This window comes from Etheostoma spectabile, unplaced genomic scaffold, assembly GCF_008692095.1.
Source record: "Etheostoma spectabile isolate EspeVRDwgs_2016 unplaced genomic scaffold, UIUC_Espe_1.0 scaffold00018485, whole genome shotgun sequence".
Taxonomy (NCBI): domain Eukaryota; kingdom Metazoa; phylum Chordata; class Actinopteri; order Perciformes; family Percidae; genus Etheostoma; species Etheostoma spectabile.
In genome coordinates, this window is record NW_022604282.1 from 20,655 (window position 1) to 46,660 (window position 26,006).

Below are 26,006 nucleotides of genomic sequence, written 5' to 3' on the forward strand. Positions count from 1 at the left end.
GTAGGGGAGGGGTGCTGTGACTAGCCTATCACAGAATAGTGTAGGGGAGGGGTGCTGTGACTAGCCTATCACAGAACGCAGACACAGTCAGCTACACGTCAGTCAGATTTTTTAACAATCCGAGCACAGATATGGACTCGTAGTACTCGTATTATTCTTGTATTTGGCAAAAGTGCTTTATCCGTACCGGATACTCGTTTCTGCCGAGTATCCGGCTCATCTCTAGTGTCTAACAACTCTGTGCACTTTACCCATGTCCTGCTTTACTCAGCAGTTGAAAAGGATTTGTGCAAATTTGTATAGCACAGTGTTGTGGGATGTCGTGACCTCCTTGCATTTATGTTAATTAATGCAAAAATCAGTCTCAATGCCCAGATGGGTTGCAAGATTTGCAGTGAATATCACATTGTCTAGTGATGGTGGTGTAGTAGTGAGCATAGCTACCTTCCAAGCAGTTGGTTTATCACCACTTTTTGGGTTTTTGTGGTCGAGTATTTAAGGCACTGGACTAGAAATCCATTGGGGTCTCCCCACGAAGGTCCAAATCCTGCCGACAATGAAAGGCAACCTTAGCGTTGGTAGCAAACCAATGGCACATCACATCATAAAAAATCTCACTTGTGCCTTTGTGAACAATATTGTATTATCCCATAGGTACTGAAAGCCTGATTTAGGGTCTTAGCCATGCTGAACACAGCCTGAGCCAAGGCCCGCTTTCCTCTCATGAGTCACCCAGAAGGCGCTGTGGATCAACAGAACCACATTATCTGCAAAGACAATAAAAGGAATTCTAAGGTGCCCAGACTTGACACACTGCTGCGCCTTGAGACGTGTTGTTCATGTCCAGGAGATGTGCTCTTTCCATCGCTTGACAATATTCCCTTTTAGGATCAAGAGTTCTTCTCCCACGCTGAACACAGGCTGAGCCAAGGGCCACTTTCCCCTCATGAGTAGTCCAACGCGTTCTCCGGGACTACCTTGAGTCCTTGTAGTATTGTGACAGGCGGAGATACTGTCCATTATACTAACGAGGAATGGCCAAGTTTAAAATTTGGCACATCATTCGATAGGTGGCGCTATTCCAGCATTTAGGCCACATCCACTTTTGTACTTTATAGTACAAACCTTAAAGTAAATGGTTGTTTTTTTCAATTCTTCTGGTCACACTTGGCACTATTCCACAACTTTTGTCTGTAGTTCTCTGTTTTGTCAGGGCTTAACTCTGTCTACCGCAACTCTTTTTTTTGTTTCTTGTTACCTCCCGGCAAGAAATATTATTCTTTTGGGTCGTCTGTCCATCTCTACATCAGAATCAGAAATACTTTATTGATCCCCTAAAGGAAACTTTGGAAAAAACAGATCCTTCGAGCCGGATTTGAACCAGTAACCTAAGGATTTCAGCTTTATGCGTCTACAGTCCTCCGCTCTACCAACTGAGTTATCGAAGGGAGCTAGCACATATTTATGCACTTCCCATTCTTGTGAATGAGGAAACACAGGACCCCCTGGAGGGACTTTCTGACTCATCAGGGGCTGTAGCTCAGTGATAGAGCACACTTTGAGTCTCAATGCCCAGATGTAGTACAAGATTTGAAGTGAACAACGCATTGCCCAGCGATGGTGGTATAGTGGTGAGCATAGCTGCCTTCCAAGCAGTTGACCTGGGTTCGATTCCCAGCCATCGCAGTAACTGTTTTTGGGTTGTGGTACTTTCTTTTTTACAAGAAGTCAGCAGAAAGGTTACTTGCCCAACCTGGTTTGATAAAATCTCTTTGAGCTGCATGATTATGGCCAAAATGATAACGACAATTACTTTGATCAATATGGAGATCACGATTAATTATCACAATTATTTGTTGATTTTCTACTCCAAAGTGCTGGAAAGGAAGGTTTCACCAATCGTTCAACCTCAGGTTAACAAGGAACAATCTCAGCAAGGTGATTGATGGATGATTCTAGTTACTTCACCAAGTTCAGGCCAAATGACACAGCTGTAAGAGACCACATTGGTTACCTTCCAGCAATGTAACATTTGCAAATGGCAGTGGTGGGATTTGAACCCACGCCTCCAGCGCCTTAGACCACTCGGCCACACTACCTGCAAGTACCAACTCTCCACATCGTGACAGACACAGGGGCCGTAACTAACGGTATGCTTGTTAATGTTATGGAAAAAAAACCTTTGCAAGTAAAAAGCCATAACTTTATTAAAAAATGCTAATACTTTATTAAAAAAAAATTATCACACTTTTTCATTTTTCTCTGGCATTGTTGATTATTAGAATATTGTAACCAGCATTAAGTGAGTAGGTTTAGGTCTGTGTGAATATGGGCTGAGCATTTACCTGGGCTAAATTTGTGAACATCTTCTTTTGCATATTCACTGTAAAGAGCCATTACTCCTCCAACTGCCAACTATTGTTCCAGAGACAATAGGATATACAGTTTTAGATTGCAAGGTAACTGTCCAAGACCAAAGACTACACGGAAATACCTCAAGTGATCAAAACAGTTTGCCAAAATTCGCAGCACAGATATAAAACCACTCTTTAAAATATGTTCATGTACCATTCAAAAACAAAAGTACAATCATAAAACACATACTACTTAGATACTGCAGCCATCCTGATCACATCCATGGGGGGATCTGCATGTGCTTTCTTACCAGCAAGTTTCTGGAGGTCCAAATAGCATCTTTGATGGCAACAAAGGTTAGCCACTGTGTGAGCCACAAAGTGTATAGCTGTAAATCTGCTCCCTAAAAACAATAACAGGTCCGGCACTCCTTTCCCTCTTTTCTCCTTTGGCTTCTTTGTTAGCTACAAACGTCCCTGGGTGGACTTGAACCACCATCCTTTCGGTTAACAGCCGACTGCGCTGACCTATTGCGCCACAGAGACTGCGCTTGTTGGACATTTTATGAGCGGGAGCTCGATCTTTAAGCCACAAACATTTGCTTTATGGCTTTTTGAAGTTGAGCTGCACATGTATGCTTATCAGGCTATTTTCCTGTTACTCAGAAATTGAGGAAGCTGACTCATGCGGAAATGTAGAAGCTGGACGTGCATTGTACTGTTCTTACATGTCACTTGGATTCTGACTTTGATTTCAAATATTTGGCATTCAAGAAAATTCCGGAACTGATGATGTATCAGTCATTTTGCTGGTGGTTTCTTGGTCACAGCAGCAAGCTTGATCATTGACATACAGTTGCACGCCACGTATCACAAAACTGTTGGGTGGGGCCTTATGTATTTGCTTGTATTACATCAAGTGACCTGCATACCAACCACCATCAGAGATGGCAAAAGTACTCACTGCCCGTACTCAAGTAGAAGTACATATAATTGTGTTAACAAATACTCTGGTAAAAGTAGAAGTACTGATTTAACTTCTTTACTCAAGTAAAAGTAACAAAGTACAGGCTTAGCAATTAACTTAAAAAGAGTAAGAAGACTCGCCCCAATGGTGCTATTAAAAGCCTCCTTCACCATTCTGGCTGGGACAATGTCTAAGGGACAGTTGGTAGGTTTCATGTGTTGTACAACCTCAACACAGGCTTAAATTCCTCAAACACAGCTGAGTGTGTAGGAGAAGCAGATAAAAAGACCTTAAAATTAGCACTGGTAATTTCCCAGATAGATGCTACTTTGTCAATAAAATAACCAAGACATTTCTCACATGTACTAATTGACACATCTGTTGGAGCAGAGGTGCATGGATTTATGACGGAGTTAATAGTATTAAATAACAATCTAGGTTCGTGGCAATTGCTAGCTATGACAGAAGAGAGATGCTGCATCTTCACCACCTTCACAGCATTCTGGTATGTGATAGACTGTCCCTTAATACACCCAGTGTCACATGTAGATTGTCTTTCCATCTTTGTTCAGCTTGTCTGCAGTGTTGCCTAAGGGCCCTTGTGGTGTCATTTAGCCAGGGGTCTGCCTTAGGTTTAACAGCTTTAGTCTGATAAGGGGCAATAGAGTCAGAGTATACAGTGCTCATCCTGAATGGGCCAGCATAGTGCATCAGAACTGCTTGTTGATGGTCTATTAGCTTTGGAACCCCCCTTTCCCCACAGCTTTCAATTGTCAGATATGGGTGGGGTAGTGGGCACTGTGTCCAACCCTTTCTGTGTAAAAAAAACAACTAAAGAAGTCTCTTGGATGAGAGACAAAACTTCTGCGGAGAACCTTTTACCAAGTCCAGTTGCCCTTGGCCTAGTTGTGAACTTTTGGGGTAACAGCATGGATCAGGAACCAAAACGGACACATCTGGACTCAATGTGGACATTGTACGGAAATATTTGACACATTTAGACCACAAAGACAGTTATCAGTTTATTTCCCATCTGGCAGGTATATCTGTGGACTCAGTTGGACATTTTGAAGATAATTGCACAATGTTGATCCAATTGTCAGGTCTATTTCCCATCTGGCAGGGACATTTCTGGATTCAGGTGGACATTGTTGACAGAAACATTAGTGGATATTGATTCCCACCATAGGATTTGGCCTGTATTGCACATTCCCTTCACATCCCGTGCAATGTATTGCCTTTGTCAAGCACATTGCCACCCTGGTGACTTTCTTCCATGTCTCCATGAACACCCATATATTTGGACTGACAGTTGAGTAACCTTCCCTTTTTAACTATGACATGGATGACTGAGAACCTACTATATCATGACATCTTTAATTTACTATATTAAATTATAATTTTTGAGACAGGTCCTACTGCATTTGTTGGCTCAGTCAGGATGGCTGAGCGGTCCAAGGCGCTGCATTCAGGTTGCAGTCTCCACTGGAGGCGTGGGTTCAAATCCCACTTCTGACAACAACTGTTTTCATTTGGAACTAATGTCTGAACTTAGCAGTTCTTTGTATTTAAGAGGACATGAAACGCAATTGCAAGTACACTGTTTTGTGAGCATCATTATTGTCAATAGGGATAAGCGAGTACAGCATTATCTGTATCTGTATCTGTTTACCACATGAATTATCTGTATCCGTATCTGTACTCGGACTGGGCGGGGCCAAACCCGGAAGTGGGCAAATTTAACCCAGAAGTGGGACGGGTTGTCTTGAAATGGGCGGGGCTTAAATTATTATGTTATTTTAAGCATGCAATTTATTGATCATCAGCATTGAGCTTCAGATCAGTGGTGTTGTCATGGTAAAAAACGAACTATATACAGAAAAAGTTCTGCAACAATAAATACAACAATGCGGTTGCAATTTTTAAGTAAAATGTAATGAAAAAGAGTTTTCATACTCATTATAACTTTCTTTTTTTAACTTTAAATTTTTCTATGATCAGTGTGATAATTTTTTTTTTTTTTTCTTTTTTCTTTTCACACCAGGTATGTGTGAGCGTGTCTGTCTGTGTGTCTGTGAGTGAGTAAGTAAGAGATACAGAGAGAATAAAATAAAAAAAATTCTTTGATTTATTTTCTTGTTTTTTTTAAAGTAACGGTGTACAATATTGGAAACGACATAAAGCCCCTAAAAGCCCCTAATAGTGAACAGTTGAAAAGTGAGAATAGTGCAGAGAGTAGATAATCTTTTTTCAATGTCCCGTTTGTTCTGGACACACACTCTGCACTCTTGTTTGCTAAAAACGCAGTCATAAGTGACGATTCTCTCCGACCAACCAGCGGTCTGCAGGTTTTCACGTCACCTTTTGGAATCGCCTCAGCTCGCTTGGAACCTCGACTGAGGTAGTACTAAAAAAAGTACCTGGTCGCAGGTCCCAGGGACTTTTTTTCATAATGGAAAACCCCAAAAGGCGAGTAGAGTCGAGTCGATACCACGCAGTGGAAAAACCGCCATGATAGACCATTCAACAATCAGTTCTAATGCACATGTTCAAATTTCAGTGATCCCTAATTCTTATGGTGATTACAAGACTGAATGCAAAGCGATCCTTTTAACGGGTAGCAGAGGCATTGGGTGGACATGATGATGGGATGCAATCATAGGTAATCTCTGCAACAACAAGGTGTTGCTGAGATTTGAACCCAGGACCTCCTGTTTACTAAACAGGCACGTTCACCAACTAAGCCACAGCACCTCCATTAGTAGGCGTAATGTTAAGTCTTAATTTCTCTTTTACCTTAAATAAGATAAACATAAAGTATACTGACTGTTAGTATTGGGAGTAACGTGTTACAAAAGTAACGCAAATAAAGTAATGTATTGCTTTTCGCTTTAACACCGTTTGAACCAGACTGGGGAGGACGCTTCAGGGCCTAGCATGAATTGTTGAGCAACAACTACGACCACAACAATGCCTTCTGACGTCCACTGTTCCCTCCAATATGGAGCTCTTCCAGCTTGTTGAGAAGCTCTAGCAGCTGGATGTGCTGCAAAACAAAAATGAGCTGGTGTCCAGGTCTAGATGCCTCCTGGGGGCCTCCCTAGGGAGGTGGTCCAGGCACGTCCAGCTGGGAGTAGGTCTCGGGGAAGACCCAGGACTAGGTGGAGGGATTATATCTCTAACCTGGCCGGGGAACGCCTCAGGATCCCCCAGTTGCTCGGAAAAGGGAAGTTTAGGGTCCCCTGCTGGAGCTGCTTGACAAAGATGGATGGATGGTTGGAACCCTGGTCACTAGCTCATTGTATTCTTGCATGACAGGCAAACCTCTAGGAGGCACTGTAGCTTAGTGGTTAAAGCACCTGTCTTGCTGAAGTTGACTAGAAAGAGGAATTAAAAAAATCATCTTTTGGAAAGTGATCTTAAAGGGGTGATGGAATGCAAAAACGATTTTACCTTGTCATATGTGAATAACGACAGTTCGATCACTCAACGGGCATGGCTGATGTTTCACTATAAGGAGTTTCCCTGTGAAGTTCGACACTCAGCCCCTGAGTATTAGTAGCCCATAACCCAGGGGTTGATGGATCGAAACCATCCTCTGCTATTTCCTATGCTTTGTATCAGCATTAAGTCTATTTCCAGTCTGTTGATGTTTAACAAAGCATCAGTTGCTGCAAGTGTCTGAAGTGAAATGTCTCCACCTGCTGAAGAGTAAACTTAATTTCATGTCAAGTTAATTTCATCTATAAAAATGGAAACTACTTGGCCCATACCCGCCGTAACACCCATAAAACTGGAGCATAATAAAATAAATATACTACAATACAAATAAATAAATACAGTAAAATAGAGACTGTAAAACATGTACATTTAAATACCAAGTCTCTTGCTGTTCCTTGACTAGTTGACCACCCCTGCTTTGCATCGCTCCAGGTATGTAGAAAAAAAATCTGTTATGCACCTTTGCATTGCACTAAAATGTCAAAATTTGGACTTAAATCCAAAATAACATTACATTAGCGTTAAACTAATGAGGAAGAATTTGATAAATGTAAATCAACCAAAAACCAATCCAGGAACTTTCTCTTTCAAATATCACACTTGAATCTGTCAAGTCCTGACCATTCCCTGACCGGGAATTGAACCCGTACCGCAGCGGTGAGAGCACCAAATCCTAGCCACTAGACCATCAGGGAGCCACATCTATCAAATTTATCTTAGTAGATGTGAGTTTCCTTTTCACTTACTGGAATGACTCATATTGTTTTAGGCAAGGAATGGTGCCTGGCTAGAGCTTCAGAAGGCAGGACATGACAGATTACACATCTGTCACATAGTCAGTTTGTATTCTTAACCCTCTGAACCCAAGAGACTCGTGCACGAGCAAAAACAGCACCTCTGATTCATAGTTTAAGCATTAATAACCATAAATGATAGACTTACCAAAAATTGCAGCTAAAAGCTAACAAGTTAGCGTTTACGGAGGTCTCTTCTGGGTCTTTCTAGCCTCTACAGGTGATTTTTATCCAGCCTGGAACCTGTGCCTTTTTCGGGGTCATTGAGCATTAAATCCATATCGTCACATCCACGATTTATCCACTTTATGTCTATAATTCATCGCGTTTTTGCTTAAATATGCCACTAGCTCCGGGCTCCGTGTCTGCCCTCTGTTTACGGAAGAGAAGGAAGTAGTATGCCCATATATGGGAGACAACGTCACACAAAGAGTATGGAGTCCTAAAGAGGTCAATCTTCCTAGTCACACTGTGGTCACACTAGTCTAGTATGCGATATAAGATGCTATAGCGGAACAAAATAGATATCTACCGTTTTATAGAGGAACATGGCCCCACTGGTTTGAGATTTGGGATATATTTGGGCCTTATTTGAAGAATTGTAAATAGTATGTGCTTTATATGAGTTATATTGTTTATTATGTTTATTTTTGCATATAGAAGAACTGTTTTAGACACACAAATGTTTGTGTAGCATTGCTGTGTGTGTAATATCAATACATATGTCATTGTTATAAGTAAATGGCATAAGTAAATGTCATGAGGGCAAAAGCATCTGGACTTTCTTTGAAAAAATTTATGTATTTTGTCAACTGTATAAGTTATAATGATTATTTCTTCATCGTGTGACTCCCAAGACATATGAGAAGTGTTTTAGAGAGGAAAATGGCTTAGGTTTTACTGTTCTGTCTGTGATATCAATACATGTCTGTGAGATTCATGTTCCGTTTTATTTATTTGTCTTTAAGGTCCTACAACCATTTTTAACATGCAGGTGACCTCACTGCAACCCAAATCTTCTAATAACCCAGTTTGTCCTAAAAAAATGATGTTCATATCTTGACTGTAGACCACAGGGTTGATGTTTTACAAGCTTTTTTTATCAAATAAATCCAGACGGACAATGAACTGTAAAAATGGACACAAGCTGCATTGTCCAGTGATGGTGGTATAGTGGTGAGCATAGCTGCCTTCCAAGCAGTTAACCTGGGTCCGATTCCCTGCCGTTGCAGTAGTTTTCATTGTGTGGTTACTTGCTTTATTTGTCAAGAAGTAACCAGAAAGGTTACTTGCCAAACCCGATTTGATAAAACATTAGATATCTGTTATGGTACAATTAAGGGAGCATGTCAATCAATCAAGCTACCTCCACGAGGATCCACAGAAACAGGCAGTGCACTACGATTTGCACTTTGCCTTTGTTTGGTAACTACTAATAACCAATTGAAAAGTTTATGAACATTTGTGCAAAGAGGTAAAATGCTGCTTTTCAGGTTGTCGTGGCCGAGTGGTTAAGGCGATGGATGCAGGTTTGAGTCCTGCTGTCAACGAAAGGCTTTGTTTAAGAGACAACCAACATTATTTCGGCAAAACCGACATGTATTTTTCTTGCTTTACAACTTTTTAGGAATATTTCAACATACTTTTAAGGAAGTGACTATGACTTTTTATGTTTTTGTCGACATACTATACTATGACGTTTCATGAATTTTTAACATACTATACTATGACTTTTTATGAATTTTTGACATACTATACTATGACTTTTTATGAATTTTTGACATATTATACTATGACTTTTATGATTTTTTTGACATACTATAGTATGACTTTCATGACCATAGGTGAGGGTAGGAATGAAAATTGCCCGGTAGATCGAGAGCTTTGCCTTCTGGCTCAGCTCTCTTTTCGTCACAACGGTGCGATAAACAGAATGTAATACCGCACCAGCTGCTCCGATTCTCCGACCAATCTCACGCTCCATGGTCCCCTCACTCGCGAACAAGACCCCAAGGTACTTAAACTCCTTCACTTGAGGTAAGGACTCCATCCCTACCCGGAGAGAGCACTCCATCGGTTTCCTGCTGAGAACCATGGCCTCAGATTTAGAGGTGCTGATCCTCATCCCAGCCGCTTCACACTCGGCTGCGAACCGATCCAGTGAGTGCTGAAGGTCACAGGCCGATGATGCCATCAGGACCACATCATCTGCAAAAAGCAGCGATGGGATCCCGAGCCCACCGAACTGCAACCCCTCCCCGCCCCGACTACGCCTCGATATCCTGTCCATATATATTACAAACGGGATTGGTGACAAAGCGCAGCCCTGGCGGAGGCCAACCCTCACCTGGAACGAGTCCGACTTACTGCCGAGAACCCGGACACAGCTCTCGCTTTGGTCATACAGAGATTGGATGGCCCTAAGAAGGGACCCCCTCACCCCATATTCCCGCAGCACCTCCCACAATTTCTCCCGGGGGACCCGGTCATACGCCTTCTCCAGATCCACAAAACACATGTAGACTGGTTGGGCATACTCCCAGGCCCCCTCCAGGATCCTTGCGAGAGTAAAGATCTGATCCGTTGTTCCACGGCCAGGACGGAATCCGCATTGTTCCTCTTCAATCCGAGGTTCGACTATCGGCCGAACCCTCCTTTCCAGCACCTTGGAGTAGACTTTACCAGGGAGGCTGAGAAGTGTGATACCCCTGTAGTTGGCACACACCCTCTGGTCCCCCTTTTTGAAGAGGGGAACCACCACCCCGGTCTGCCACTCCTTAGGCACCGTCCCAGACTTCCACGCAATGTTGAAGAGGCGTGTCAACCAAGACAGCCCCTCCACACCCAGAGCTTTCAGCATTTCTGGACGGATCTCATCAATCCCTGGGGCTTTGCCGCTGTGGAGTTGTTTGACTACCACAGCGACTTCCGCCAGGGAAATTGACGACAATCCCCCATCATCCTCCAGCTCTGCCTCCACCACAGAGGGCGTGTCAGCTGGATTTAGGAGTTCCTCAAAGTGCTCCTTCCACCGCTCTATTACCTCCCCATTTGAGGTCAACAAAGTCCCATCCTTACTGTATACAGCTTGGATGATCCCTCGCTTCCCCCTCCTGAGGTGGCGAACGGTTTTCCAGAAGCACCTTGGTGCCGACCGAAAGTCCTTCTCCATGTCTTCTCCGAACTTCTCCCACACCCGCTGCTTTGCCTCTGTCACGGCAGAGGCTTCAGCCCTTCGGGCCCGTCGGTACCCTGCAACTGCCTCCGGACTCCTCCGGGATAACATATCCCGGAAAGACTCCTTCTTCAGTCGGACGGCTTCCCTGACCACCGGTGTCCACCAGGGTGTTCGTGGGTTACCGCCCCTTGAGGCACCTAAGACCCTAAGACCACAGCTCGCTGCCGCAGCTTTAGCAATGGAAACTTTGAACATTGTCCACTCAGGTTCAATGCCCCCAGCCTCCACAGGGATGCACGAAAAGCTCCGCCGGAGGTGCGAGTTGAAAGCCCGTCGGACAGGGGCCTCTTCCAGACGTTCCCAGTTTACCCGCACTACACGTTTGGGCTTACCAGGTCTGTCCAGAGTCTTCCCCCACCCCCTGACCCAACTCACCACCAGATGGTGATCAGTTGACAGCTCTGCCCCTCTCTTCACCCGAGTGTCCAAAACATACGGCCTCAGATCAGATGAAACGATTATAAAATCGATCATTGACCTTTGGCCTAGGGTGCTCTGGTACCACGTACACTTATGAACATCCCTATGTTCGAACATGGTGTTTGTGATGGACAATCCATGACTAGCACAGAAGTCCAACAACAGACAACCGCTCTGGTTCAGATCAGGGAGGCCGTTCCTCCCAATCACGCCTCTCCAAGTATCTCCATCATTGCCCACGTGTGTGTTGAAGTCCCCCAGGAGAACAATGGAGTCCCCTACTGGAGCCCCATACAGGACTCCATTCAAGGTCTCCAAGAAGGCCGAATACTCTGAACTCTTGTTTGGTGCATACGCACAAACAACAGTCAGAGTTTTCCCCCCCAACACCCGCAGGCGTAGGGAGGCGACCCTCTCGTCCATCGGGGTAAACTCCAACGCAGCGGCGCTCAGCCGGGGGCTTGTGAGTATCCCCACACCCGCCCGGCGCCTCACACCCTGGGCAACTCCAGAGTAGGAGAGAGTCCAACCCCTATCCAGGAGTACGGTTCCAGAACCGAGACTGTGCGTAGAGGTAAGCCCCACCAGATCTAACTGATAGCGCTCCACCTCCCGCACAAGTTCCGGCTCCTTCCCCCACAGAGAGGTGACATTCTACGTCCCCAGAGCCAGCCTCTGCTGCCCGGGTCTGGTCCGTCGAAGCCCCTGACCTTCGCCGCCACCCATGTGGCAGCGCACCCGACCCCTTTGGATCCTCCCACAGGTGGTGGGCCCATGGGCTGGAGGGAGAAGTGCCACGTTGCTTCTTCGGGCAGTGCCCGACCGGGCTCCGTGGCAAACCCGGCCACCAGGCGCTCGCTCACGAGCCCACCGTCTGGGCCTGGCTCCAGACGGGGGCCCCGGGCTTCCACCGGGCAGGGTACCTCTATCCCTTCCTTGATATTCCATAAGAGTTTTTGAACCATTCTTTGTCTGGCCCCTCCCCTGAGACCTCTTTGCCATGGGAGACCCTACCAGGAGCACAAAGCTCCAGACAACACAGCCCTCAGGTTCATAGGGACACACAAACCTCTCCACCACGATGGTTCCCGGAGATTCATGACCGAAAGAACGAGATCAAGGGTACAAGCGGCCGAAATGGGTTTCCTCAGGAGGGTGGCTGGCGTCTCCCTTAGAGATAGGGTGAGAAGCTCAGTCATCCGAGAGGAGCTCGGAGTAGAGCCGCTGCTCCTTCGCGTTGAAAGGAGCCAGTTGAGGTGGTTCGGGCATCTGGTAAGGATGCCTCCTGGGCGCCTCCCTAGGGAGGTATTCCAGGCATGTCCAACTGGGAGGAGACCTCGGGGAAGACCCAGGACTAGGTGGAGAGATTATATCTCCAACCTGGCCTGGGAACGCCTCGGGATCCCCCAGTCGGAGCTAGTTGATGTGGCTCGGGAAAGGGAAGTTTGGGGTCCCCTACTGGAGCTGCTGCCCCCGCGACCCGATACCGGATAAGCGGATGAAGATGGATGGATGGATGGACTTTCATGATTTTTTTTGTCATACTTAACTACGACTTTTTATGAATTTTTGACATACTATACTATAATTTTTCTTTAAAAGGGGAATTAGCTCAAATGGTAGAGCGCTTGCTTAGCATGCAAGAGATAGCAGGATCAACACCCGCATTCTCCAGAGGACTTTAGATTCTTCTTGTTTAGCAACAAGAACCATAAATCTGGACTTGTTACGACATACTATACTACAACTTTTTAGTACTATTTCGACATATTATACTATGACTTTTTGTGACTTTTTATGAATTTTTTGACAACTATACTATGAATTTTTATAAATATTTGTACAACAACAGTATGACTTTTTATGTTTTTTTGACATACTTTAGCATACTTTACTTTACGACATACTACACTACGATTTTTTAGGAATATTTATACATACTATACTATGACTTTTATGACATTTTATGAATATTTTGACATATTATACTATGACTTTCATGATTGTTTTGACATACTATAGTATGACTTTTTATAAATATTTTGACATACTATAGTATGACTTTTTATGAATTTATCAACATACTATACTATGACTTTTTATGACATTTAATGAATTTTTGTCATACTATACTATGACTTTTATGAATTTTTGGACATACTATACTATGACTTTTATGATTTTTTTCAACATACTATGACTCTTTTTGAAAAGGGGGAATTAGCTCAAATGGTAGAGCGCTTGCTTAGCATGCGAGAGGTAGCGGGATCAATGCCCGCATTCTCCAGAGGACTTTAGATTCTTCTTGTTTTACAACAAGAACTATAAATCTGGACTTGTTACGACATACTATACTACGACTTTTTATGTTTTTGTCGACATACTATCCTATGACTTTTATGACTTTTTGGAGATACTAAACTATGACTTTCATGATTTTTCCGTCATACTATACTATGACTTTTTATGATTTTTTTGTTATACTAAACTATGACTTTTTATGACATTTTATGAATTTTTGACATGTTATACTACAACTTTTTATGAATTTTTGACATACTATACTCTGACTTTTTTTGAATATTTGTCATATTATACTATGACTTTTTTTGAATATTTGTCATATTATACTATGACTTTTATGATTTTTTGACATGTTATAATATGACTTTTATGATTTTTTGTCATACTAAACTATGACTTTCATGATTTTTTTGTCATACTATACTATGACTTTTTATAAATATTTCGACATACTATAGTATGACTTTTTATGAATTTTTCGACATACTATACTATGACTTTTTAATGACATTTAATGATTTTTTTGTCATACTATACTATGACTTTTATGAATTTTTTGACATACTACACTATGACTTTTATGATTTTTTTCAACATAATATGTCTCTTTTTGAAAAGGGGGAATTAGCTCAAATGGTAGAGCGCTTGCTTAGCATGCGAGAGGTAGCGGGATCAATGCCCGCATTCTCCAGAGGACTTTAGATTCTTCTTGTTTTACAACAAGAACTATAAATCTGGACTTGTTACGACATACTACACTACGACTTTTTATGTTTTTGTCGACATACTATCCTATGACTTTTATTACTTTTTTGAGATACTAAACTATGACTTTCATGATTTTTGCGTCATACTATACTATGACTTTTTATGATTTTTTTGTTATACTAAACTATGACTTTTTATGACATTTTATGAATTTTTGTCATACTAAACTATGACTTTTATGAATTTTTGACATGTTATACTACAACTTTTTATGAATTTTTGACATACTATACTCTGACTTTTTTTGAATATTTGTCATATTATACTATGACTTTTTTTGAATATTTGTCATATTATACTATGACTTTTATGATTTTTTGACACGTTATAATATGACTTTTATGATTTTTTGTCATACTATACTATGACTTTTTATGAATTTTTCGACATACTATACTATGACTTTTTAATGACATTTAATGAATTTTTGTCATACTATACTATGACTTTTATGAATTTTTTGACATACTACACTATGACTTTTATGATTTTTTTCAACATACTATGACTCTTTTTGAAAAGGGGGAATTAGCTCAAATGGTAGAGCGCTTGCTTAGCATGCGAGAGGTAGTGGGATCAATGCCCGCATTCTCCAGAATACTTCAGATTCTTCTTGCTTTACAACAAGCACTATAAATCTGGACTTGTTACTTATTAATATTGTTACTTGTTAATATTTCAACATATTATACTATGACTTTTTATGTTTTTGTTGACATACTATCCTATTACTTTTATGACTTTTTTGAGATACTATACTATGACTTTCATGATTTTTTTGTCATACTAAACTACTACTTTTTACAAATATTTTGACATACTATACTATGCCTTTTTATGATTTTTTTGTTATACTAAACTCTGACTTTTAATGACATTTTATGAATTTTTGTCATACTAAATTATGGTGTTTATGAGTTTTCTACATGTTATACTACGACTTTTTATGAATTTTTTACATACTATACTCTGACTTTTTATTACATTTTATGAATTTTTGTCATACTAAACTATGACGTTTATGAATTTTCAACATACTATACTATGACTTTTTTTGAATATTTGTCATACTATACTATGACTTTTTATGAATATTTTGACGTACTATACTATGAGTTACTACGAGGCTTTGAATTTAATTAATTTGTGGATGAAAATATATTTCAAACTGAATCATTGTTTTTTTTGACACACACACACTCAAGCACACGCACACAAACAAGCACACTCACACGCACACACACTTTATGAATAAATCTCAGATAGTTCAACCTGTTTTATTAGGAAGTTGTTTTACACTCTTTCAAAGTAAAATATTCCTGCAACAAAACCTAAATAAGGCGCTCGGGTTTGAAAACTGATGCAAACAGAAAAATAAAAACAAAACTGAGTTCTTCTGTTCTCCAACAAGAAATAAGGAAGAATAAAAGGATCTGTCTCTGTCTTCATGATGTCGGGTTGGCAATAATGAGCCAATCCCTTATTAAAATTTTTGATCAACACCCTTCACTCTTTGCAATTTTGCTCTGACATTGTTTATTTTAGAAAATGGTAACCAGCATTAAATGAGTAGTTTTAGGTCTGTGTGAATGTGGGCCGAGTATTTACCTCGGCTGAACTTGTGAACATCTCTTTGGCATATTCCCAGTCTGATCAAGTCCAGGTGCTGGAAAATCTGTGATTCAGGTTTTGAGGGAATGGGATCTGCATGTGCTTTCTTACCAGAAAGTTTCTGGAGGTCCAAATGGCATCTTTAATGGCGGCCATGGTGAGCCACTTATTTGCAAAGTTACATGCTGGTATCTGTTTCTTTGGCCTGACGGATGGACAGACGACACAAAAGCATAATACTTCTTGCCAAGACATAACAAGAAACAAAAAAAGAGGCGGGGGAGACAGAGTTAAGCCCTGAAAGAATAGAGAACTACAGACAAAAGTTATGAAATAGTACCAAGTGTTACCAGAAGAGTTGGAAAAAAACTAGAACTTTAAAGTACAAATCTTTCTTCAAGAACTCTTTATTGTGGTCACATTGGCCCTCATTTCTGAAACGTGCATACGACCTAAAACCGGCGTAGGACGGGCGTACGCCGATTCCTACGCAAAGTTTGGCAAAGTATGTGGAGTACATAAGTCTCCACATACGTTGTTTTTATTAAGATTGAAGACCAAATTTTACGAAATTTTCCCAACCATCGAGAGTGCTTTCGTAGCCTAGTTGGCGCAGTAGGCAGCGCGTCAGTCTCATAATCTGAAGGTCGTGAGTTCAACCCTCACACGGGGCACGTGTTTCAAAAACAAAAAAACACAACTGATACTGGAAATACAGTGACTTTCAGGTGGTTGAATACTGGCACAAGCACATGAATGGAAGTTGTGATTCTGTGGTTTTTTCTGAGATTGAGACAAGGAAAGGCATTCTTGCATTCTTTAAGAGGGTGGGGAGGCGTCTACCTCAACTGGTTGGGGGTGAGAGAAAGAGACAGACAGAGAGAGAAGAGACATGGAGAATTGTAGCAGAGGGTGTCGAGCAGGGACATGGAGGCAGCAGGTGACTCTAACCACCGATCTAAACTCCTTAACAGTAGGAGTAGGGCAGGTCACCACTACATCGTAATGATTTGTGATTATGCAACACGTTACCCAGAGGCTTTCTCCCTCAGAAACACCAAGGCTAGACAAGTGGCCAATAGTTTACTTCAACATTTTTCCCGGGTAGGGGTCCCCATAGAAATCTTAACCGATCAGAAAACTAACTCAACATTGAAGGAGATATACCCCCTGTTAGGGATCCGGGGCATTAAAACAACACCCTACATAGTTTGTGGCTTCATAAACAATATTGTATTATCTCATAGGTACTGGAAGCCACCCGTCTCCACCAGTGCATTTCTCAATGCCCAGATGTGTTACAAGATTTGCAGTGAGTGTTGTATTGTCCAGCAGAAGGGCAACAGATGTGTTACTTTTCGACTAGATTTACACCATAGCAGTGCAAGCATTTTGCCAAGGCTCACTTTCCAGCCACCGCCATGTTTTGAAACCATATACAACATACTGTACAACATTAACATTACATGTTTTACCCAGTTTTCTTCTTTTATTCTGTAGTATTTCAATTTCTTTGCGGTAAATCATCCCAAAAGGATTAATAAAGATAAGTCTGAGTCTGTCTCAGAAAAAAGTCAACAAATCTGAAAATCTTCAGGGTATGTAGCTCAGTGGTAGAGCTCCTGCTTTACATGTTACATGTTACCCCTAAGTGCAAACAGCAGAGCAGAATAGCACAGCGGAAGCGTGCTGGGCCCATAACCCAGAGGTCAATGGATCAAAACTATTCTCTATTAAATCCTATAGCAGAGGATGGTTCCTTGAACTTTCCCTGCAGTATAGCGACCCCTGCTGACCTATTACCTAAAACTACTCATCTCTTCCCCATTGACTCCTCCAAAATGACGCGTCTGCTTCTGAAGCATGAGTTTCTTGAATAAAGTAAAGATTGAGTATGCTGAGATCGAGTATGGTCACGTGACTGCACAACGACGTTTGATTGGTGAAACACAGTCATGTGGTAGAGCCTTCAGCGGAAGACTCTCTCTCTATAGCTCTCTCTGGAGCTGCTGGACAAAGATGGATGGATGGTTGGAACCCTGGTCACTAGCTCATTGTAATCTTGCATGACAGGCAATCCTGTAGGAGGCGCTGTAGCTTAGTGGTTAAAGCACCTGTCTTGTAAACAGGAGATCCTGGGTCCAAATCCCAGCAGTGCCTCATTATCAGTTAATGTTTATGTGATCTGCACTACAAAGAGTGTATATATTTGTTATTTGTTTTTGCTATAGTGCTTAACAAGCATTATATAATTTTGCCCAATTGTGGCGTGTTGAGGGGCAATAAATATCTAAAGTGAAATGGATTGGACCCATTTTTTAATGCTTTTAAACCTTGTTGTTGGGGCTGAACGTGGCCCAGGTGTACACCAGGACCCTGTGACATCACTGTTGGGTGGGGTTTCAGGTGCATGTGATGCTGACTGAGGTCAGAGGTGAAATGAACATGAACTTTACAGGCCAAGGCACTTTGGGCGCTGACTGTGTGATTTTAACATCTTCGATGCTGCTGTAATAAAAATTAATACATTTATTATTTGATATTAGTTGACTATATTGGGATATGCAACTGAAGGAAGAATCTTTATGCCTTTGCATTTTGGATGCTTTTCTGTTGTTTAGATATGGCTACATTCACATAAAGTATCAAAAGAGTACAATACTGCACTCTGTTCAGTTGCTTACACCAAGTTCCTCGTAGCTGCTAATCCAAGTTTATCTCCTGAGGAGATGATGACATACCAACAGAGGTAATCTCTGCAACAACAAGGTGCTGCTGGGATTTGAACCCAGGATCTCCTGTTTACTAGACAGGCACTTTAACCAACTAAGCCACAGCACCTCCACGAGTACCAACCGTGTTAAGTCTTAATTTATTTGGTGCAGAGACTACCTCTGTTTGCGTGTCATCATCATGTCAACCCAACTCCCGTTAAGATACCCTGGTAGCAAATGAAAATGGCATGTTACATTTACACAGAAACACCAATAACATGCCCACAAGGTGTTCTATTTGCCTGATAACTAATGAAATTAATTAATAAATGCACTACTTTGGCTCCACTACAGTTCTGTGTCAGTCAACTGCTCCATTTCACTCACCACAGAGTGAACTTTAACCAACTAAGCCACAGCACCTCTGGGGATGAACACGTTTCAGTAAACAACTGAACAGAGTACAGTGGAGTATTGTGCACTTTGGATACTTTATGTGAATGTAGCCATGTTTAAACAACAGAAAAATATCCAAGATGCAAAGGCATATAGGGAAGGATGATATTTTGAGAAATTACAGTTTATTGGCGGTTGACCTCAACTGAGGAGGTAATAGAGCGGTGGAAGGTGATTCTTCCTTCAGTTGCATATCCCGATATAGTCAATAATATCAAATAATTAATTTATTAATTTTCATTCCAGAAGCATCGAAGACGTTAAAATCACACAGTCAGCGCCCAAAGTGCCTTGGCCGGTAAAGTTCATGTTTATTTCACCTCTGACCTCAGTCAGCATCACACGCCTGAAACCTCACCCAACAATGATGTCACAGGGTACTGGTGTACACCTGGGCCATGTTCAGCCCCAACAAAACAAGGATTAAAAGCATTAAAAAATGGGTCCAATCTATTTCCCTTTAGATATTTATTGCCCATCAACAGGCCACAACTGGGCAAAATTAAATTATGGTTGTTAAGCACTTTAGCAAAAATAAATAACAAATATATACACTTTGTAGTGCAGATAACATAAATATTAACTGATAATGAGAAACTTCTGGGATTTGGACCCAGGATCTTCATTAAGTGATAACTAGGCACTGCTGGGATTTGGATCCAGGATCACCTGTTTACAAGACACGCGCTTTAACCACTAAGCTACAGCGCCTTCTACAGATAAGCCTGTCTTGCAAGAATACAATGAGCTAATGAACAGGGTTGCTTCCATCCATCCATCTTTGTCCAGCAGCTCCAGTAGGGGACCCTTACGAACTCCGGCAAATGAAAACAGCTGAACGTGTCCTTGAGCGACGCCTCAGGACTTACTATTCATAGGCAGGCCTACCGAGAACAATCCAACCTCCATGCCATAAGTCCCCTCATCACAAAGGTCATTAACCACTCCCTCCGGTCAGGCCATGTTCCATCAACACTGAAAACAGCTGTTATCATGCCATTTCTCATGGAAAGCTTAAAACACAGTCCTAATTTAGTCCTCCTCAACAGTCAACATAGTGTTTGCTGTGTGGCGTGTCTGTTTTTATTTCTCCCATGTTAACAGTATTGACCAATACGGTAGGCATTCTAACCTCAGCTGACACGCTCACGCCATGCAGGCAGTGTGCAGGAGCCCTAAGCTTCCAAGGTAAGACTGAAATTCATGATAATAAAAACTTTATAATCTTCACACTAAAGTTGCAAAAACACCTCCAACAAAAGGCTTTTATTCGCTTTACATGGACACATGTAATGTTATGGTACAAAACAACATCACATGTCACTTTAGTGATCTAAAAAATCAGGCAATAACTGGGTTGCACATGTTAAGTATCAGCAACCATGTGGTAACACTTCATACAGTGATAACCAGGCACTGCTGGGATTTGGACCCAGGATCTCCTGTTTACAAGACAGGCGCTTTAACCACTAAGCTACAGCACCTCCTGCAACTAAGTCCGTCTTGCAAGAATACAATGAGCTAGTGAAAAGGGTTCTCTCCTTCCATCCATCTTTGTCCAGCAGCTCCAGCAGGGGACCTCAAACTGCCCTTTGCCGAGCCACATAAACCAGCTCCGACTGGGGGATCCCCAGGCGTTCCCAGGCCAGGTTGGAGATGTACTTTCTCCACCTAGTCCTGGGTCTTCCCCGAGGCCTCCTCCCAGCTGGACGTGCCTGGACCAGCTCTCTACGGAGCACCCCAGGAGGCATCCTTACCAGAGAACCCAACCACCTCAGTTGTTTACACCAAATACCTCCATAATGGCCATGCATCTGTGTTCATCCCCAGAGGTGCTGTGGCTTAGTTGGTTAAAGTGCCTGTCTAGTCAGCAGAAGTGCCTGGGTTCAAATCCCAGCAACACCTTGTTGTTACAGAGATTACCTGTACTTGTTTTTAAGTTGCCTGCTAATCAGATGTTGTTGTGGGCGGGGCATTTAGTCTGACTCAGTGGTGAGTGAAATGGAGCAGTTGACTGACACAGAACTGTAGTGGAGCCAAAGTAGCGCATTTATTAATTAATTTCATTAGTTATCAGGCAAATAGAACACCTTGTGGGCATGTTATTGATGTTTCTGTGTAAATGTAACAGGCAATTTTCATTTGCTACCAGGGTACTTTCACAGGGATTGGGTTGACATGATGATGACACGCCAAAAGAGGTAATCTCTCCAACAACAAGGTGCTGCTGAGATTTGAACCCAGGATCTCCTGTTTACTAGACAGGCACTTTAACCAACTAAGCCACAGCACCTCCATAAGTAGCTACCCTGTTAAGTCTTAATTTGTCTTTTACCTTGTATAAGCTAAACATACAGTACACTGACTGGCAGTATTGGGAGTAACGGGTTAGCTTGCCTAGGCTTGGCGGATCAATCCTATCCAGTCAGTCTGCAGAAGAGGTAGAAGTACCTGGCAGGTCTCTCCCTTCAGCAGTTTGAGAACGCCAGCCCACTCCTTCCCATTGGTACTGATCATCCGCATCTCATCACCCTCATAGAGCTATTGAAGCTCGGTCCACCAGGTGGACCACTCACCATTTGAACCAGACTGGGGGAGATCATTTCAGGGCCCAGCACGGATCATGGAGCAACAACTATGGCTGCAACAGTGCCTTCTCAAGTCCACTGTTCCTTCCAACATGGAGCTATTCCAGATTGTTGAGAATCTCTAGCAGCTGGATGTGCTGCCATACAAAAATGAGAAAGTGGTGACTAGGTCAAGACAAGACCAGGAGGCAGTAAGTGTGCTTGAAGAGAAGACTACGCGTGTGGAGGTGGACAGAATACTCCACTATGCTGTAACAGTTTCCCTAACTCACCCAGCAAGGGAAAAGTACAACGCATAAAAATTAAGGTAATGGGTGGACCTCTGATATCTATCGGCTATAATTTAAACATACAAGTTCAGATTTTTTTGTTCTGCAAGCTCTCACCTTTTGCTTCTATATTTTCCTTCATATGAGTCCGAGCCAGCAGCACTAAGGAAGAGCAGCCTCTCCTACGGCGAGTGGAGGCGACCCACGGGGAAACTTTGGTTTCCCAGTCAGTTTCAGTAGTACAGGTGAGAAAGTGGTGGATAAAACGAGGACTGTGGGTCGGCGTTGTTGGTACGTGAGTGGAAATACATCCAACATGCTAACGCATATCCAACGCCATCACCCAGACATGCCAATCACTGGAACGAGACAAAAAAAACTGTCCAACGTCTCCTCCCTACAGTGGTTAACAAGCCTTTAGATCCAAATACAAATAGGGCCAAAAAATCACTGAATCAATCAGGATTAACACATCACCTTCAATGCCCTGTATCCACTCGTAGAGTAACCTGGCTTCAAGTATTTGCTGTATGTACTCAAACCACGTTACAACATGCCATCCCGTCCACCGGGACTTCAGCGGACCGTTCCACCCCTTTAATACATGTCAATCAAGCTGAGCCTGTAAAGGCCACACAGCCTGATTAGTTAAGTGGAAACACCTGTGGGAGTGGAACATGGATGTGTAGAGATGGGCTTTCAAACAATGCACCTTTTTAACTTGTCAAAGTAGAAAAAGCAAAGGTAGAAATAAAACTGAATTATGGCTTAACTCAGTTTACATTTTGACACTGGACATAAGGCATTACAAAGTCAAGAAAGTAGATGTAAACCTTTCAAGAAACCTTGTCGACCATAGACAAAACATTCTTCAAGACTGACTATAACTTCTGTGAATTAGAAAAGCTTAGCATGTTTTATTACCTTCACTCATGTTAGTTTTCCACATATCTGCTACTACCACTCTGATTATATTTTCCTTCCTCAATACTCCATAAAGAAGAAAAGAATAATGATCAATGACAAAGAGCATATGAAGTGAATCATTACTCTCTCTCAAGTCAGAAACTCTAGAAATGATCCCTTGGTAAGACGGGGAAACTGCATATGATTCACTGCAGGGTGATTGTCACTCAGGGTTCAGAGGGACAGAAGCTAATCGTTACGTGCTCCAGATGACTCTGAGGTGAGAAAATCTATTTAGATCTTTAAGAAGACCGATATGTAGTTTGAATTAGATTTTCAGTCACTGTTGACTCAATACTTCAGTGTCAGCCTACTTATTCTCTCCAAGAAATGCTCCAGTCCTTTCTTTGCATTAATTGGTCTCAGAATGTTGCAGGTTAACCACCACTGTTGATTATTGGGTACAAAAAGCACTCAAGATATGTATATATATCATTTTTTTAAATGTCTCCAAATAATGTTAAAAGTTAGTTTTTGGTCATTTTTAGTATTCGCTGGTTTATTTAGTCAATTCGGCGATGACGTCACACTGGGGAGCGAAGTCTCAGCCTGGCACTAGAACTACGGCGACTGACTGGGATGAGGAAGAGGAGGAAAAGCCAGCAGCCAAATAATTATGAACCTGCCAGATCTGAGAGGTGTAATGGGAAAATTACATTTAACCAATGATTTTCATATTAATTATTCATAATAAGATCTCCAATGCCTCTTAGAGTATATGACTTCTGTATCTGTCATCTGTGTGTCTTCTCCTTGATGGGAGACAAATGGGTTTGTTATGACTCTACACCATTTCCTTGAAGAATAGATGACGTGGAGCCAGACAGAAGCAGTTACCTAGAACGGCGTTTATTAGGGATGAGCGAGTACAGCATTATCTGTATCTGTATCTGTTTACCACATGAATTATCTGTATCCGGATCCGTACTCGGACTGGGCGGGGCCTAACCCGGAAGGGGTCAGATTTAACCTGGAAGTGGGTCGTGTTCTCTTGAAATGTGCGGGGCTTTAACCGGTATGTTATTTAAGCCTGCAATTGATATGGGTTGATCAAAAATTGTTATATTTATTGCTGATTAGAAAACTATTTACATGACAGCATCGAGCTTCAGATTAATGGTGTTGTCATGGTAAATGTAAATGTGCTGTATTTATATAGCGCTTTTCCAGTCTTAACAACTGCTCAAAGCGCTTTTACATCTACAGGAAACATTCACCATTCACACACATTCATACACTGCACAGCATCCATCTATATGAATGCACTTCCCATTGTTGTGAATGTGAAAACACAGGACCCCTGGAGGGAATTTCTGAATCATCAGGGGCTGTAGCTCAGTGATAGAGCGCACTTTCAGTCTCAATGCCCAGATGTATTACAAGATTTGAAGTGAACATTGTACTGCCCAGAGATGGTGGTATAGTGGTGAGCATAACTGCCTTCCAAGCAGTTGACCTGGGTTCGATTCCCAGCCATCGCAGTAGCTTTCTTTGAGTCGTGTTACTTGATTTTTTTAACAAGAAGTCAGCAGAAAGGTTACTTGCCCAACCTGGTTTGATAAAATCTCTCTGAGCTGCATGATTATGGCCAAAATGATAAGGACAATTACTTTGATCAATATGGAGATCACGATTAATTATCACAATTATTTGCTGATGTTCTACTCCAAAGTGCTGGAAAGGAAGGATTCACTATTTGTTGAATCTCAGGTTAACAAAGAAGAATCTCAGCAAGGTGATTGATGGATGATTCTAGTTACTTCGCCAAGTTCAGGACAAATGCCACAGCTGTAAGACATCACATTGGTTACCTTCCAGCTATGTAATATATGCAAATGGCAGTGGTGGGACTTGAACCTACACCTCCAGAGAGACTGGAGCCTTAATCCAGCGCCTTGGACCACTCAGCCACACTACTTGCAAATATCAGATCACCACATAGTGACAAACACAGGCACCCTAACTAATGGTATGCTTGTTAATGTTATTGGAAAAAAAACCTTTGCAAGGAAAAAGCCAATACTTTTTTAAAAACTGCCAATATTACTATTAAAAAATGTTATCACACTTTATCATTTTTCTCTGGCATTGATTTTAGAATACTGTAACCAGCATTAAGTGAGTAGGTTTAGGTCTGTGTGAATATGGGCTGAGCATTTACCTGGGCTGAACTTGTGAACATCTTCTTTTGCATATTCACTGTAAAGAGCCATTACTCCTCCAACTGCCAACTATTGTTCTAGAGACAATAGGATATACAGTTTTAGATTGCAAGGTAACTGTCCAAGACCAAAGACTACACGGAAATACACGGAAACGACCTCTTGTAAGAGACAGCAGCAACACAGAAAAAGAGGGAGAGCAAAGATAAACTATTTGTTAAATGTGCATATAATAAGCATGAAAGATATATATCATAAGCACTAAAGTTATATTACTTTAAAACACTACTGCAAAGAAATAAGAAATAAAAGACTTATAAAAATGAATTCTCTATCAACCTCAAGTGATCAAAACAATTTGTCAAAATTTGCAGCACAGATATAAAACCACTCTTTAAAATATGTTCATGTACCATTCAAAAACAAAAGTACAATCATGATTTCTATGGTCTATTATATGGTTAAATAAAAAATGTGCATTTTCCCACAAATATGCAAAATAAATGCTTTTTCACCAGTTTCTGTAGTGTAGTGGTTATCACGTTCTCCTCACACGCAAAAGGTCCCCTGTTCGAAACAGGGTGGAAACACATTAGGTAGATAGATAAATCTCCCCATCGGGAAATAAAACCCCAGTCTTCCGTGTGAGAGGCGGAGGCGTACCATCCAAAGTTTCAGTAGTATTGTGGTTTTTGTGTTGGAACAAGTTGCACTGTTTGAAATAAGCTTTTGAGATGCAAGAACGTCTTCACTTGGGATAGCAATTGACTTCCAACGCGATAGGAGAAATCCTGAGCTTTGAGATTTGGAGGGGCTGACTTTGATTACGAATGCTTGACACTGGACTTCAATCTGCCCCAGTGGGCGCTGTAGATCACTGTTTGATGAAGCCCA

General features: G+C 41.8%; 10 non-coding genes across 10 annotated transcripts; 6 read left to right on the forward strand and 4 right to left on the reverse strand.

Moving 5' to 3' along the window:
• Window positions 1–1,614: 1,614 nt before the first annotated feature.
• trnag-ucc (transfer RNA glycine (anticodon UCC)) lies at window positions 1,615–1,686 on the forward strand. Its single transcript has one exon. It is a non-coding gene; the product is annotated as a tRNA-Gly (tRNA).
• A 1,140-nt stretch (window positions 1,687–2,826) lies between these two features.
• On the reverse strand, window positions 2,827–2,900 carry trnan-guu (transfer RNA asparagine (anticodon GUU)). Its single transcript has one exon. It is a non-coding gene; the product is annotated as a tRNA-Asn (tRNA).
• Window positions 2,901–4,756: 1,856 nt separating this feature from the next.
• Window positions 4,757–4,839, forward strand: trnal-cag (transfer RNA leucine (anticodon CAG)). Its single transcript has one exon. It is a non-coding gene; the product is annotated as a tRNA-Leu (tRNA).
• Window positions 4,840–13,488: 8,649 nt separating this feature from the next.
• On the forward strand, window positions 13,489–13,561 carry trnaa-agc (transfer RNA alanine (anticodon AGC)). Its single transcript has one exon. It is a non-coding gene; the product is annotated as a tRNA-Ala (tRNA).
• Window positions 13,562–14,196: 635 nt separating this feature from the next.
• Window positions 14,197–14,269, forward strand: trnaa-agc (transfer RNA alanine (anticodon AGC)). The gene has a single exon. It is a non-coding gene; the product is annotated as a tRNA-Ala (tRNA).
• Window positions 14,270–18,044: 3,775 nt separating this feature from the next.
• On the forward strand, window positions 18,045–18,117 carry trnat-ugu (transfer RNA threonine (anticodon UGU)). The gene has a single exon. It is a non-coding gene; the product is annotated as a tRNA-Thr (tRNA).
• Window positions 18,118–18,724: 607 nt separating this feature from the next.
• Window positions 18,725–18,798, reverse strand: trnat-agu (transfer RNA threonine (anticodon AGU)). Its single transcript has one exon. It is a non-coding gene; the product is annotated as a tRNA-Thr (tRNA).
• A 1,740-nt stretch (window positions 18,799–20,538) lies between these two features.
• trnat-ugu (transfer RNA threonine (anticodon UGU)) lies at window positions 20,539–20,611 on the reverse strand. Its single transcript has one exon. It is a non-coding gene; the product is annotated as a tRNA-Thr (tRNA).
• A 735-nt stretch (window positions 20,612–21,346) lies between these two features.
• On the reverse strand, window positions 21,347–21,420 carry trnat-agu (transfer RNA threonine (anticodon AGU)). Its single transcript has one exon. It is a non-coding gene; the product is annotated as a tRNA-Thr (tRNA).
• Window positions 21,421–25,629: 4,209 nt separating this feature from the next.
• On the forward strand, window positions 25,630–25,702 carry trnav-cac (transfer RNA valine (anticodon CAC)). The gene has a single exon. It is a non-coding gene; the product is annotated as a tRNA-Val (tRNA).
• The last annotated feature ends 304 nt before the right edge of the window (window positions 25,703–26,006 follow it).